At 45.8% G+C, this 14,089-nt stretch overlaps 1 pseudogene across 1 annotated transcript in view; it reads left to right on the top strand.

The window, feature by feature from the left end:
* Window positions 1–6,383, top strand: part of LOC147690225 (tumor necrosis factor alpha-induced protein 2-like) — a 113,879-nt pseudogene extending 107,496 nt beyond the window's left edge. The window contains exon 12 of the transcript XR_015300139.1: window positions 3,305–6,383. The product of XR_015300139.1 is annotated as a tumor necrosis factor alpha-induced protein 2-like (transcript). The remainder of the gene's footprint in view (window positions 1–3,304) is intronic.
* The last annotated feature ends 7,706 nt before the right edge of the window (window positions 6,384–14,089 follow it).

Raw genomic sequence — 14,089 nt, 5'->3', positions numbered from 1 at the left:
GTCTGAAATGACAGGCTCTCCTCATGAGAAATAAACTCTGTTCTTGTGATTCCTGCTCCCAGCGCCCGTCTCTTTATTTGGTAACTATTCAGAATGGGAACTAAGAGGCGACTTGCGCCAGCAGCCTGGGCATCGATACTAATATGGGCTCCTGTTCCACAATGTGAACCCAGTTGTTAGGAAAGGGTCCCGCAGAGCCCAAAGACCTTCATGGTTTAACCCAGTCTGTAGGAGGGCAAAGGCCAAACTGCTCGCCTCACTGAAGCACCCCAGAAATATAGAGGCAATTAAAACTGGGAGGGCGGAGCTGAAGCAAGCCATTAATCATGCAAAGGTGGATTGGGATCACTCCAATTGGGAAAATATGCTGGCCTCATTACAGGTTAGAGACGCTCGCAAATTTTGGCAGATTGTGAGATCAGGATCTGCTGAGCCGACTCAAGCTGTTGAGGTCAGCATAGCGGCCTCAGTGTGGGAACACAATTTTCGCTGCCTGTACGAAGAGGCTGACCAGGGCTTGTTGAAGCCCCGAGCCGGCTCTTCGCTTGAATATTCGTCTCCCAGGGTTGAGCTAACAGCTCAATCTCTGCCCAATGAGGGTGCTGACCTTTTGCATTTCTCCTTGGAGGAGGTTTCTAGGGCAATTTCCAAATTTCCAGTAGGAAAAGCCCCGGGATTAGATAAAATCCCGGGTGACCTATTTAAGCACCAACCTGGAGTTTGGGCTCCCTATTTGCTGCTATTGTTCAACGCAGTCCTCGCGGGAACGGCGGTCCCCAGTACTTGGCTGGGAGCAGAGATTGTACCCATCTTCAAGAAGGGCTCTCCTCTGCTCCCAGCCAACTACAGGCCTATCAGCCTCATTGATGTTTCGCAAAAACTTTTTGCGAGGCTAATTCTTGACCGCCTCTTTATTTCGGCAATTGCCATAAAAGATATACATAAAATTGATACAAACCCAAAAAAAAAAAGAAACACAACATTTCAGACGAATATTCAAGAATATACAAAACTGAGATGAGGCCTAGGCCTATTTTTCTCTTTTGTTTCTATGGTTAGGATATTTTTTATTTACAGAGGCTCCCATTCCGACGATGGGGAATGATACAAAGCATAGGAATCTATGAAAGTTACCAATACTGGGGAACCAAAGTTACAGGTAAGTAACTTGTTTTCTTTAACAACATACCTGTGGCGAAACTGGATTCGCCTTATTTACAAGGCAGTGTTAAGCCACTTAATGTGGCTTAGCTCTGCCTTGTAAATAAAACACCTTTTCACGCTATACTTAGCGTGAAAGGGGTGGCTATGGGTGTTGGGTTGGGCGTTCTGCCTCAACACCCATTGATTTTGAAGCTATTTACAAGGGTGGCATAAGTAGGAGGCAGCACCTAAATTAAGACCAGGAAAAACCTGGTCCTAACATGGTGTAACTTTCTATGTGTGCTGCAGAAACAGCAAAACACTATGAAGGATTGTTTGTCCCTTCCTGCACATAGACAATCATTACAAAAATGACGATTTGCAGTTTATATGTGTACTGCACAATGCAGCACACATAGAAGTTAGCAATCACCTTTTGTGACTGTTTATGTGCAGGAAGAGACTCATTCCTGCACATAGTCAATAATTCCTGCAATGCAGGCACCCATGCTCTATGATGCAAGGGTGCCTGCATTGGCGCTAGGCAGTTTACTTTAGCTCCAGTGCTAGGGAAATCGCAGGGATGTGCCACATCTATGTGAATACAGTGCCTTGCGTATTCAGCATGGTGAAGCGAGGGGTTAGCATTTTGTGCTTAACGCCATGCTCTAGCATTCCTTGTACATATGCCCCTCAGTGTTTTAATTCAGTGCACATTTTCTGATGGGGGCATGATATTTTGTAATGGGTAAATATTAGATCATACCTTCCCCATTGCAGCTTCCTGTAAGTTCTAGCAGCTGACACACAAACTCTCTACCTCTCACGCTCTGTCGCATTTTATATTTGCTTCTTTCTTTACCCTTACCCATACTTTTTCTTACCCATATATCTCTACTCATTTAATTTGTGGATGTTACTTTTCCATTCCAAGGCCGAAAATAAAATTACTCCTTTCCTTGGACAAGTCATTTTCAGAAAGAAAAACTGCAAAACAGATTGATAAGATTCACAAACGTGTTAATATTAAAGTCGTTTGAAATACTGTGTTGATGTGAACCACAACCACCACCCCACTGCCCTCCCCCGCTTGATATGAAATGCCGAATTTAAAGTGAAAGACTCTTATATGTGAAACACAGTATGACTAGGTAGGGACCTTTTTTGACAGCTTTTGCTATCTTTTCATGTTAGTTACAGTGAGTCAGGTTATGCTATCTCTTCATGTTAGTTACAGGGAGACAGCTTATACTATCTCTTCATATTAGTTACAGTGGGACCATGCAGGAGCATGCTTCTGCACTAGCTTATGCTGTCTGCCTCGATCTGAAATGCCTCAATTGAGTTCAAGTTACTGTCTTTACATACAATGCCTGACCTTGCACAGGACGAAAACGCAGCTGTAAAAGAAGAGAGTGAAATTGTCTTATTTCATCTTGTTTGCATATTTTTATGAGTATTTTAAAAAATACATCTCAGTAATTTGTATGAAAGTTTCAACATGCAGATACACGCAACGTACGTTTTCATGGTAATTTGAGGAGACCATTAAAAATCATGTTACAAATGCATATGCCTCGTTAGAACATTCAACCACCCACAAACCTAGACTACCATTTGAGAGATGCTAAATCTAAAAAACATGATAATGCAACAGAGAGTGGCAAAGACATTGGGTTTGAGTACATAACTGTCATTCACTGTTGAATCATCGATCGTGGAAGAAACTATTCCACTTTTTCCCTCTGTCATTGTGGGCATTCTAGTAATCTACAAATGTGCCAGATCGATTGCTTAGTTTGTAAATAAATCAATGAAATACATAAATAGAGGTCCCCACAGTGTGCTGCTAAATGCTGGAGTTGTCAAGACTGATACCAATCCTGTTACCACCTCATGCCACTTTCTTCCAAAAGTCTACACTTCTAGTCTCTACGTCATTTCTTCGATGTTCTTTCTAATCCCTAGATTATTCCTTTGTCACTGTTGTCCTACCTTTCTCCTACTTCATCTTACATTCCTTTCTGTTTTTCTCTCTTTTCCTCTGGATCAAAGTCTGTTGATGAAAAGTAGTGAAGTGCTGGCTCAATCACAGTCATATCTGATGGAAAAGGCTTGTAACCTGTGACCAAACCTAACTTTGTTCTACATCCTTTCACAGCAAACGTCAAGTCTGAGCGATATTGTACATCAAAGGGAATCTCAGAAAAAGTGAATTGAAATATATCATGAAAATCCTGGCCGACATTGGAGAAAGCAAGGAAGAGGACTCGCCCAAGTTGTTTTCTCATATAGCAGTTTCTCGAGGTTTTACCAGATAGGAACATTGAATTTTGTTATAAATAAACGAGGAATGCTGTGTTGAACTCTGCAGCGACCTCTGAACATGGTGCTGTTCCACATAACCTATCACGCAGTGTTTCACAACATTGGAGGCCTGGGGAACTTGAACATGGATTTGTGTAAGAGTCGCTTTTACGTGAAATTGGGGGGAAATGTGTTTAGGGGGTTTTACAAGGAAGAAGCAGGAATAGACTTATCGCTCCAGGATCCCTTTGATTGCTGCCTTGGAATACACCTTCAACGCCTCCAAGGCTAGCAACACCCCTTGAACATCAAGAAATAAAGTATCAAGACCCCTGTAATGAGGCTCCTCAAGCAGAGGGGATACTGGAGATTGTTGCCACCCGTTACAATGTCTTTAGACCAAATCAGGTACACTGGATAATTCTGGGTGATGATGCTGTTCGGTACATGGCTAAACTGCCTAATGTGACCATTTGCGCCTCAAACATGATTTTAGGTATTCACTTACTCAAACGGATGGCAATGTCTGGTACGTTCAGTCACGATGCTTTGAGAGCAAGCGTATGAGTGAGTCTGTTAGGGACAGTACTTGTTGATCAAATGACCTGCAGAGACAATTTCCTTTTGGAGTGTAAAAGCATAAATGCTATTGTGTGCAATACATGTTAAAAATCAGATTTTCCCAATCGAAAATCTCGTCTATAGAAACAGGGAATCTGACCCAGGTGAGGGCCTAAAACTATTTTCTGGAGACTTTTTTTCCAAAGTCCCAAACATTTTTTTTCTAATTGTTGATGAAGGTAAAGAAAGTGCTAACTGAATATTTCCTTTTTCATTTTTGGGATCATGTTTTTGTTCCCGAATTTGTTCCAATAACCTAGTTATCATTGAATGAGTCTTATGGGCTTCGCAAGGACAGGCTTCGTTTCCACGGTGAGATGGCACCTTCCCTACACTGCAGAGTACAGACTCACTCTCCTCTGTGCTCATTGATGGAGGGGTTTTCTGTAGGCATGGTGTCCTCCATTGTGGGGACCAGAAGGGAGCCATCATTACTGGCTGCCCTTTATAAATAAAAAGGATTACACTGTCTGCCAAAAGCTTTACATTAAGAGTCTGATTTAAAGATGGGCTGTAACAGGGATAGCCTTGTGGAAGAATTTCTGCTAGTGAATGATATTCCAAATTTCAGACTTTCTCCTGATGATTGTATATCAAAATGACAAGGTCCATAATATCAACCTGCACTCGCATTGACTCCAGAATATTGACTACCAACATACTGTCAATGTAGGCATTCATAGGCAGGTATAGATTTAATATTTCTGTCTTCACATTTTCCACCCAACTCTATATCAGGCCATTAGTTGTCATTCCACTCTTTGCGTTCCACTTCTTTCTTCTGTTCTGCATATCTGGAAACAAAAGAGAACCAATAGAAGGCTGGTCATTCCTGTATCTGGCAGCCAGACTCTGGAATACTTTACAATTAAAACTAGAGAAATTCAGAGCTGCCTGGCATTTGGAATTGACATCAAAACATCCCACCTTTGTTAGAGTTGTAACTTGCTGCCTGCATTAGATTAGAAGTGTCTCAGTGCTGTAAATAAATAAAGAAACAAAGAAGATGAATTAATATACACACGGAACCTGAACGGTGGACCTTAAGATTCCTTTGCTTTCTTTCGAGGAACATCTTCCTTCTGCCAATTGCTCTCTGTCTGTTGGAATTTACTTAGTTTGACTGCCGGAGGAGAGATCTGTGTGCAATGAAGGCCCGTCCACACATAGGATTATATTCTGTTATCTTTGAAGCCTAGTACACACATAGGATTATATGCTGTTGCCTATGGAGCCCACCCCACACATAGGATTATATGATGTTATCTTTGAAGCCTAGTACACACATAGGATTATATGCTGTTGCCTATGGAGCCCACCCCACACATAGGATTATATGATGTTATCTTTGAAGCCTAGTACACACATAGGATTATATGCTGTTGCCTATGGAGCCCACCCCACACATAGGATTATATGATGTTATCTTTGAAGCCTAGTACACACATAGGATTATATGCTGTTGCCTATGGAGCCCACCCCACACATAGGATTATATGATGTTATCTTTGAAGCCTAATACACACATAGGATTATATGCTGTTGCCTATGGAGCCCACCCCACACATAGGATTATATGCTGTTGCCTATGGAGCCCACCCCACACATAGGATTATATGATGTTATCTTTGAAGCCTAGTACACACATAGGATTATATGCTGTTGCCTATGGAGCCCACCCCACACATAGGATTATATGATGTTATCTTTGAAGCCTAGTACACACATAGGATTATATGATGTTGTCTATGGAGCCCACGTGAGATTAAATGCCGTTGTGCATGGAGCCTAGTCCGCACATAGGATTAAATGCAGTTATCAATGGAGCCCAGTCTGCACATGGGATTATTTGCTGTTCTCTATGGAGCCCAGTCTGCACTTAAGGTTATATGCTGTTGTGCACTGAGAGGTTATATGCTGTTGACCAGTCAAATGGCAATTAAGCAGCTTATTAAACTCTACAGGCACACATAAAAACATGGCATCAAGAAAGCATTATGAAAAGGTCAAACCATTTCACATATGTATTTATATAGGTGAGAAGTGTGCAAGTATTTCAGAATTTTAAGACTAATTAGTTTGTGCCAAAAAATCCTTTCTTATAGAAAGTGTGAATATGTTTACTAGAATATTGAAAGGACGGCTTTTATCTACTCAAGGTTCGGGGTAGCTGAACATTTTATTTGTTTTTGTAACACATGTATTTAAAATGTATTATAATTTCCAAAGAATTGATGTATTTATTTGTATGCCACTATTTCTTATTACCTATTTTGCACTGTTGATCAGTATTAAAGTGTTGTCATCTTGAACTCGAGGCATCTTTATTCTCTGTGTGTCATTCACAGTTGATGGAAACATGGGACCATTACAAAAAGTCAAGATAATCAAATGATTAAATAATCTAATAGAAGGGGCCTTATCAAAAGTGGTTCACAATGATCTGATCCTGCACAAACCCCAGTTTGCATAGAGATCGTAATTCCAAGTAATACAAAGTTTACTGCACCCGGTACTGGGCACGATAAACTCTGCATGCCTGCAGTTTTCCCCACTTCAATTTCCGCAGATCAAACTTGCTGAAAAGTACCGGGAAAATCGTGTCTGTGAATTACCAGAGCATGAGGAATTTGCTGCGGAAAGCACTGAATTCTGCATGATATTCCCATTTCAGAGGTTGATTCAATATCCATCAATTCCAAATCCTGTGTTCATTGCAGCAGTATTTATCAGCAGTAATGGGGTTTACCGGGTCTAGTAAAATACCTTATTCTCCTTTGCCCTAATTGTGATCCCAGCCTAGGACTTGTCTGTACTAGACTAATGTCAGTTGAATTTGGTTTCAGTTGTGCGGTAGGTGAGAAAGATAGTGGGGCATATTCTCAAGGAACTATAGCAGAGTTAATGGCACTTTATCGCAGCCAAAGCGGCGATAAATTTAGCGCCCCATTTACAAGCTGGTGCTAACAGCCCATATCACCAGTTTACCTGTGATAGCAGCCACAAAACACATCGCCACAGATGACCCCTACAACTATCTCTAATGAAATGCAGAGTAGGCAATCCCATGCAAAAAGCAGCGACAACACCACTCTGCAACACTCTCAACAACCAGCCAGATCTGTGATAAGCTCACAAAACATGCGATAAGGTGCGTTAGCAGCAGGAAATTAACACCTGCTCTTACATGGTGTGAAGTCGGATGACATCCTGCACCACAAAAGGGAGCCCAGGCCAGGGCCACACCTGAAGGGAAACAGATGCCATGGAGCCACTGATCATGCAGCTCAGAGTCCCAACAGGGCCACAACACCCACTGCCACCAGACCCAGGATCCTCCCCCCGGGCACCACCTCATCCAGGCAAAGACATGTCACATCAACTTCACGAAATCATGTATAAAAACATTCGCCTGATGTCACACAATTGCATTTAACATGCAAGTGTTGTCACAAAAATGAGCATCACACATTCATCTTCGAATTACTATAAGAAAATGTATTCAAAATAACTCAGAAGAACATCAATAAAGACGCATGGTGGCTCTCCTCGGGAGAATCGGTAGGTCACAGCCTGAAAGACAAAAATCCAGATGAGAAGGTGTCATGCGGCCATCAAAGCACAGAGAGCGAGTGAAGGAGAGAGAGAGAGAGAAACAGGGAGGGAGAGAGGAAGACTGAGGCAGAGAGAGAGGAAGACGGAAAGCGAGAGGAAGACAAAGAGAGAGAGACAGAGAAAAGAGAGGGACAGAGAAAAGAGAGGGACAGCGAGAGTGCTGGCACTGCCCACCTACTGCCACTAGTATGTCTCAAACCACGTGCCGGTATGTACTGCAATTCAGCAGGTCTTTAATCTGAAACAGAGTCCAGATGCATGAATGGCAGAGTACATACAATTGCACACGCCATTCATTGCTTGTCCGCCCCTGCGCACTCGGGCAGCTGCATCCCAGACCCTCCTGCAACCCAGCAGTGCATGCCCGCTCCTGTGCACCCAGGCCACTACACCCCAGCCCCTCCCACTACCCAGAGGTGCATGCTCGCCACTGCCCACCCAGGTAGCTGCACCCCAGCCCCTCCTACAACCCAATGGTGCATGCCCATCCCTGCGCACCCAGGAAGCTGCACCACAGCCCCTCCTACCACCCAGCGGTGCATGCCTGCCCCTGCGCACCCAGGCAGCTACACCCCAGCCCCTCCCACCACCCAGAGGTGCATGCTCGCCACTGCCCACCCAGGTAGCTGCACCCCAGCAACTCACGCCGCCCAGTGGTGCATGCCCGCACCTGCGGACCCAGGCAGCTGCACCCCAGCCCCTCCTACAACCCAATGGTGCATGCCCATCCCTGCGCACCCAGGCAGCTGCACCACAGCCCCTCCTGCCACCCAGCGGTGCATGCCCATCCCTGCGCACCCGGGCAGCTGCACCCCAGCCCCTCCCACCACCCAATGGTGCATGCCCGCCCCTGCGCACCCCCAGGCCTCACTGCTCACCTTCCACCACCGGCATGTCACAAAGAAGGCCCACCACATGCCGGTTCAAGCCCCAAGCCTGTGGCCCGCGAACATGGCACCCTTCACATCATGCCGCCCCGCTCTGTGGGCCACCAGGTCTCATATTTGATTCTGGGTCTTGATTTCGCTATGGCAGGGGCCATATCCCTGCACAGGGCATCATCGCAGGTTGCACACCCGCTCAGCCCTTTAGGTGCCACCAACTCTGTGATCTTGGAGGCGACGCCACATGGCAGTAGGCCTGCGCTGCCCACTGGCTCTGGCCTACACTGCGGTCCAGCAGGCAACACAAATCCTGAGCAGTCCAGACTGCCAGGATGGGGCATCATCCTAGGCTGCACACCCGCTCAGCACTTACGGTGCCCCACCTCAGTGCACCGGAAGTCACGGCGGTGTGCCTGTGCCGACCGCAGTGTATTCGGTGCCACCAAGTCTGTGCCCGCATGTCATGGACCCTGTATGATGATCGTGGTGTGGACGACAGCATGTCACCTCCGGGCCAGGGGAATATAATGTTGCAGGGCCCTAGGCCCTCATGCCTACATGAACACACGGATACACCCAGATGGAGAGTGGAAATGGCATTGAGCACGTGCACCCGGCCCTCTTTATTGTCAGGGTCACGTCCTGTGACGCGTGTGGGAGACGGGTGTGGCGTGGGTGTACACTGGCCATGAGGAAGTGGCTGTGGCATGCTGACAACTAGACCTGTGACCAGCAGATCACTACAGGGAAGACCTGGGACATGTAGCGTTGTTGTTCCCCCCCACCCCCCCTGTGAACGTAAGAAGAGTGGGCTGGCCTAACATGTGGCAGTCCAGTGTAAGGGTCTGAACAATGACCAGGAGCTCTGGGCATGGTTACGTACTGAGCTGGACAAGGATGTAACTAATGTGTGTGTCCCTGTTGTAGTGCCTGTGCCACCCGAACCTCATTCAGAAATGTCACCCTGTGACCCAAGTTCAACAACCTGAGCTACATGGACGTAAGGAGGAATCGATGACCCTACATTCATTCATACTTTCAAACTTGAAAGACCATAGACATGACACATCTGTGTGATTATGAATGTTTAATGCACATTCAGTGGAGTGTTGAATCTGGAGCAGTACAGGACCATGCAAACCCCACATTACAATGTTGGCGTGTGGAGGGCCAGCCGGAGTCTTTCAGGGAATGGCAAGTCCAAAGGACGAGGAAGAGTACAGTCCGCAGTCTGATTGCTGTGTCATTGGCGATCAAACAGAATATGGCAGTACATGTCGAGGTCCAAGGTGAGTGTTGCAGAGTGCATCGGGGGGCAGTGGAAAATGATGCAGAAACAGGCCCTATGGTGGAGATGGATGCTACAGTTTTCTTCTTACCAGTAAGGCGGTTTCATCCGCAATTCCGTCCTCTGCTGCTTCATGTGCCTCACATGTGGGTGGTGGTGTTCTGTCTCCAGCACTGTGAGGCAGTAACACATCAGTGGCTGGAAGTGGAATGTCTGCCGCACTGTGTGGCACTGACACTTCGGGGCATGGAGAGGTGGATGTAGTGGTAGCAGCAGCATGCATCAGCGCCAGGCCTTGTGGCAGCAATGCCGTAAGGCTGGTCCTGGGGTCATTGAGGAACCCAGCTAGCTCTCGCTGGAGTGCAGCAGTGGCAGCCGCTCTTTCCGCCAGCATCCACTCCATGGTCTCCATTAACTCCGCATTTGTTCCAACACATGTGTAACATCGCTAGTGACACTCCGCCTGGACAGTTGTTCTATTCTCTGAGTCAGGGCTCCAGCGATGTCAGCCATGGTCCGTTGGAGAGCATGGAGCGGACTGTAGGTGTCCATTAGGCACCATGAGTGATACCTGATGGGACTTGGACACCCACGTATGTCATCTACTTTGGCTGCCATGCTGTTGTAGCCCACCCGCACCTGTTCAGCCAGATTCTCCTGGCATCCCAACACATGGCATTGGAAGACCATGTGTTCCTAGTGGGGGTCCTGGGAGGCAGCTGTGGTGGTGTATGCTGCCTGCTGTGTGGTCTGTACAGGGGTGGGGTCTCCTCCTGGCAGCTGGGCTGCCCTGCTCCTGGAGGTGGAGTGTGGAGGCTCTCCACGAGCTGTTGAAGTGTGTCGGAGTAGAACTGCGGTGGTCCTCTCATCAGAGAAGAGAGCATCGGGCTGCTCTGCAGGAGATGTTAATTCTCCCTCTGCAATGTAAAGGGGAGATGCAGTTTAACAATGTGTTCACATGTATGTTATTGCATTGTACATATTTTCATGAAGAGCGCATGCCTGTGTACATTGTGGCTGTTTGGGAGGAGCTGCCTCTTTGATGGGGGACAGTGGACATTTTGGCATTATGAAAGGTGTGTGTTTGTACTTGTACATTATCAACTCACATTTCCCTGCAATGCCAAATGTAATTGGCCAGTTTCTACACACAAGCGGCACCAGTTGTGTCCTGTGCTCTGTTGTTGATGTGTTGCGGTTTGTACCACATTATTGTCAATGTTGAATTGCTCTGCATGTTATGTGTATATTGTGGTGCCCCTTATCCCTTTCATGCGGTGTGCATTTGCCTTCTGTGCTTATACAGTGCTGAGATGCTGCATACTTGGGTACATTGGTCTCTTTGTGGGAGTTGGGGGCTGGGGCATGATTTATTCGCAGATGTGCTCTACTTAATAGTACATGTGTGCCATTGTGCCCATCTCCCCCTGTCCCCCCAGACCCTGGTCGTTACTCACCCTGGTGCTGTTGTGTCCGGTCATGTTGAGCAGTGTCCGGTCCCCCAACTCCTGTCACTGTCTCCCCACTGATGACTGTGGACACAATTTCCTCCATATTGTCCAGCTCCTGTGGCGCAGTACTCCCACCTCCAGTCTGCATTACTGCGTTCCGGTTGTTGGCGGGTTTCATCTTGGTTTTGCACTTGACATCATTCCAGCGCCTCTTGACCTCTTCCATTGTCCTCTTCAGCGCTCCGACTGCATTCACCTTGTCCACGATGGACTGCCCTAGTCCATTTGTTGTTGCCAATGACACAGTGGAGGTAACAAACAGTTGTTGATGGTGTTCAACCACCTCCATGATCAGGATCCTGTTTTCCAGCGGACTGAACTGCTTCTTCCTCCTCTTCTCCTTGCCCTTCCCTGACCCAGAGGTCCCTGGCTGGTCATCTGGGGGGCTTGTGGATTTCTGGTTGTCCTCCGTACTTGCTCCGGCAACATCCATTGTGCTTCGCTGTTGTTTGGTTTTATTCTTGTTTTACAGAGATTTTTCCAGCATGGGGTTTGTGAATTCCAGGCCTGTCACTGGTTTTCGATGATTTTAGTATCGCAATTGGGCTTATCACAACTTTTTTTGCATTCGTGTTTCGCATTTTTGCGGCATTGTGTTGACTTTATCGCGGACATTTGACGTGTTATTGTGAGCCTTTCGCATGGTACCGCCGTGTTGTGAATACTTAGTTAACACAGCGTTATTTTCCAGCGATAGACTGCGATATGAATAGTTGCGTTAAGCTCAATTTGCGGTACTTATCACATGTTCTTGAGAATATCCCCCAGTGAGTGAGCTAGTGAGTGAGTGCATAATCTAGTGAGCATAGAAGTGCGTGAATGTGTAGATGAGTAATGAGCACATGAGTGAACTATCTGCTATGTGAAAGAATTAATGAATGATTTTCTAACTGCACACGGCTGACATCTCCTTGATGTGCCAGTTTTAAGTTCGCACCCTGATGACTGGATAAAATGCCCAAAGGCCTGTTAAGTCCGTCTCCTGCAGAGCGATCAATATTAGACAGCAGGAGGTGCTGACTGAACCTCAGAACTGCATAGTCAATGTAGTTATGAGGTGTGAGCTATACAATTGTGTATTAATAACAAAAAGGCTGTGTTGCCAGAGGGTAAGGTAGAGGCAATAAACCATCAATGTTATCTTTGCCTCAGGCACCAAAAACCTTTGTACAGTTCCTGCCCAGCAGAACCAACTAAGCCTCGCATCCTTGCAAGTGGTGCTAGACCAATGGCTTGGTGATGTAGGGGGTTTCCAATGGCACTCCTGGGCAGCATTTGTTGCATCACTGTGCTGGTACAACAGGAGCAAGCATGTGTGCAGAATCTCTTGAATATATCTCACTGCTCTGTCCATCGGTCTGAAAGTGCACTCCATGCAGCTTCAGGCTAGTACACGTGAAACATGTGATTTTATCTGCACTCCACTACACAAAGATGGCGAGAGTCAATATGGGGTCCCGTGGCAGGCTCACACTGATTTTTCCCATCACACTCCCAGATCCGTGTCTGGCCCTGTCTGAAGTATGTTCTTTCAAAGATTATATTGATTGCATCACCATTAGTAAGAATTTGTTACTGCTTGCACCTCTCTGGCGTGAATGACAATACCATGACTTTATTGTTTGGGCGCAGAAGACACCTCATTGCCTGTGCGCATGCAATTCTGTTGCATGTGATAACTCCTGTTACTGCACATACCGAAATTCTGAGTTTTGCAGAAAACTCTGCACTTCACAATTTTTCCCCGGTACATTTCAGCAGGCCAAACTTGGTGCAACCTAGAAAGGGACAAATGCCTGGAAAATACCAGGACATGCGAGTGCACCACAATCTGCATGCTATGCCTCATTCTACAGGGGTGAACACGAAATAAATATTAAAAATTGCAACTTTTAAATTCCAATTCCCATAACATTTTACTTTAATAGATGTGATATTTCAATTCCAATTTCAAACTTTATTCGACAAATTGGTCATAAAAGCATCACAAGCATAAATTTTTCACAATACTAAAAAACATTTATATAACTATTAAAACATTTTAATAAGTAATTAAACACCACAAAGTTAATGTCGAATTTTCCTTAAAAATAGGGGGTTGGACATATAACCAGTGTTCATCTAGTTATCACATAGGCTCAATTAATTACACCAGGGGCAGACCCCCAATCATAGTATTACACATCATCCCTTACTACTGACAATCTTCTTTCAGTCGAATTAACCATGCCCATTTCAAAAACTTTGCCATAGCAATCTGGAGGCTAGGATCAGTACATAATATTCTCAATGCCTCATGTTTCCGTCGGCCAATTAGACGACATATTAGTTTCACCCATTTATCACGTGGTGCTGCATATGAAGGACAAAAGAACAGGAAGTGACTTATAGACTCTTTCTTGTCCTTACAGTTAGGGCATTTATTCTCAGTGATCCCTGCCCACCTTCCAGTGAATGACCTTATGGCAAGGGTTTCTGCCCTAAATTGGAAATGGAGCTTACGATCTGATGGTTTCTCAATTGCATCCCAATATGGTTCCAATGCTGGGTAGGCCTTAAATTCAAGAAAGCGCTCTGTGAGATGAGTTGAGGAGCTCATGGCACATTCCTCTGAGGTAATCATCTCCCAATATATCCTCTTCATTTCTACCTTAGAAGGGACGACAGCATTTGTTGGATCATCCCACAGACCAGTCAAACCCATTCTCCCTAGAAGGGAT

Source organism: Lissotriton vulgaris, chromosome 9 (genome assembly GCF_964263255.1).
Source record: "Lissotriton vulgaris chromosome 9, aLisVul1.2, whole genome shotgun sequence".
NCBI lineage: Eukaryota > Metazoa > Chordata > Amphibia > Caudata > Salamandridae > Lissotriton > Lissotriton vulgaris.
This window is presented reverse-complemented; position numbering and strand designations above follow the sequence as displayed.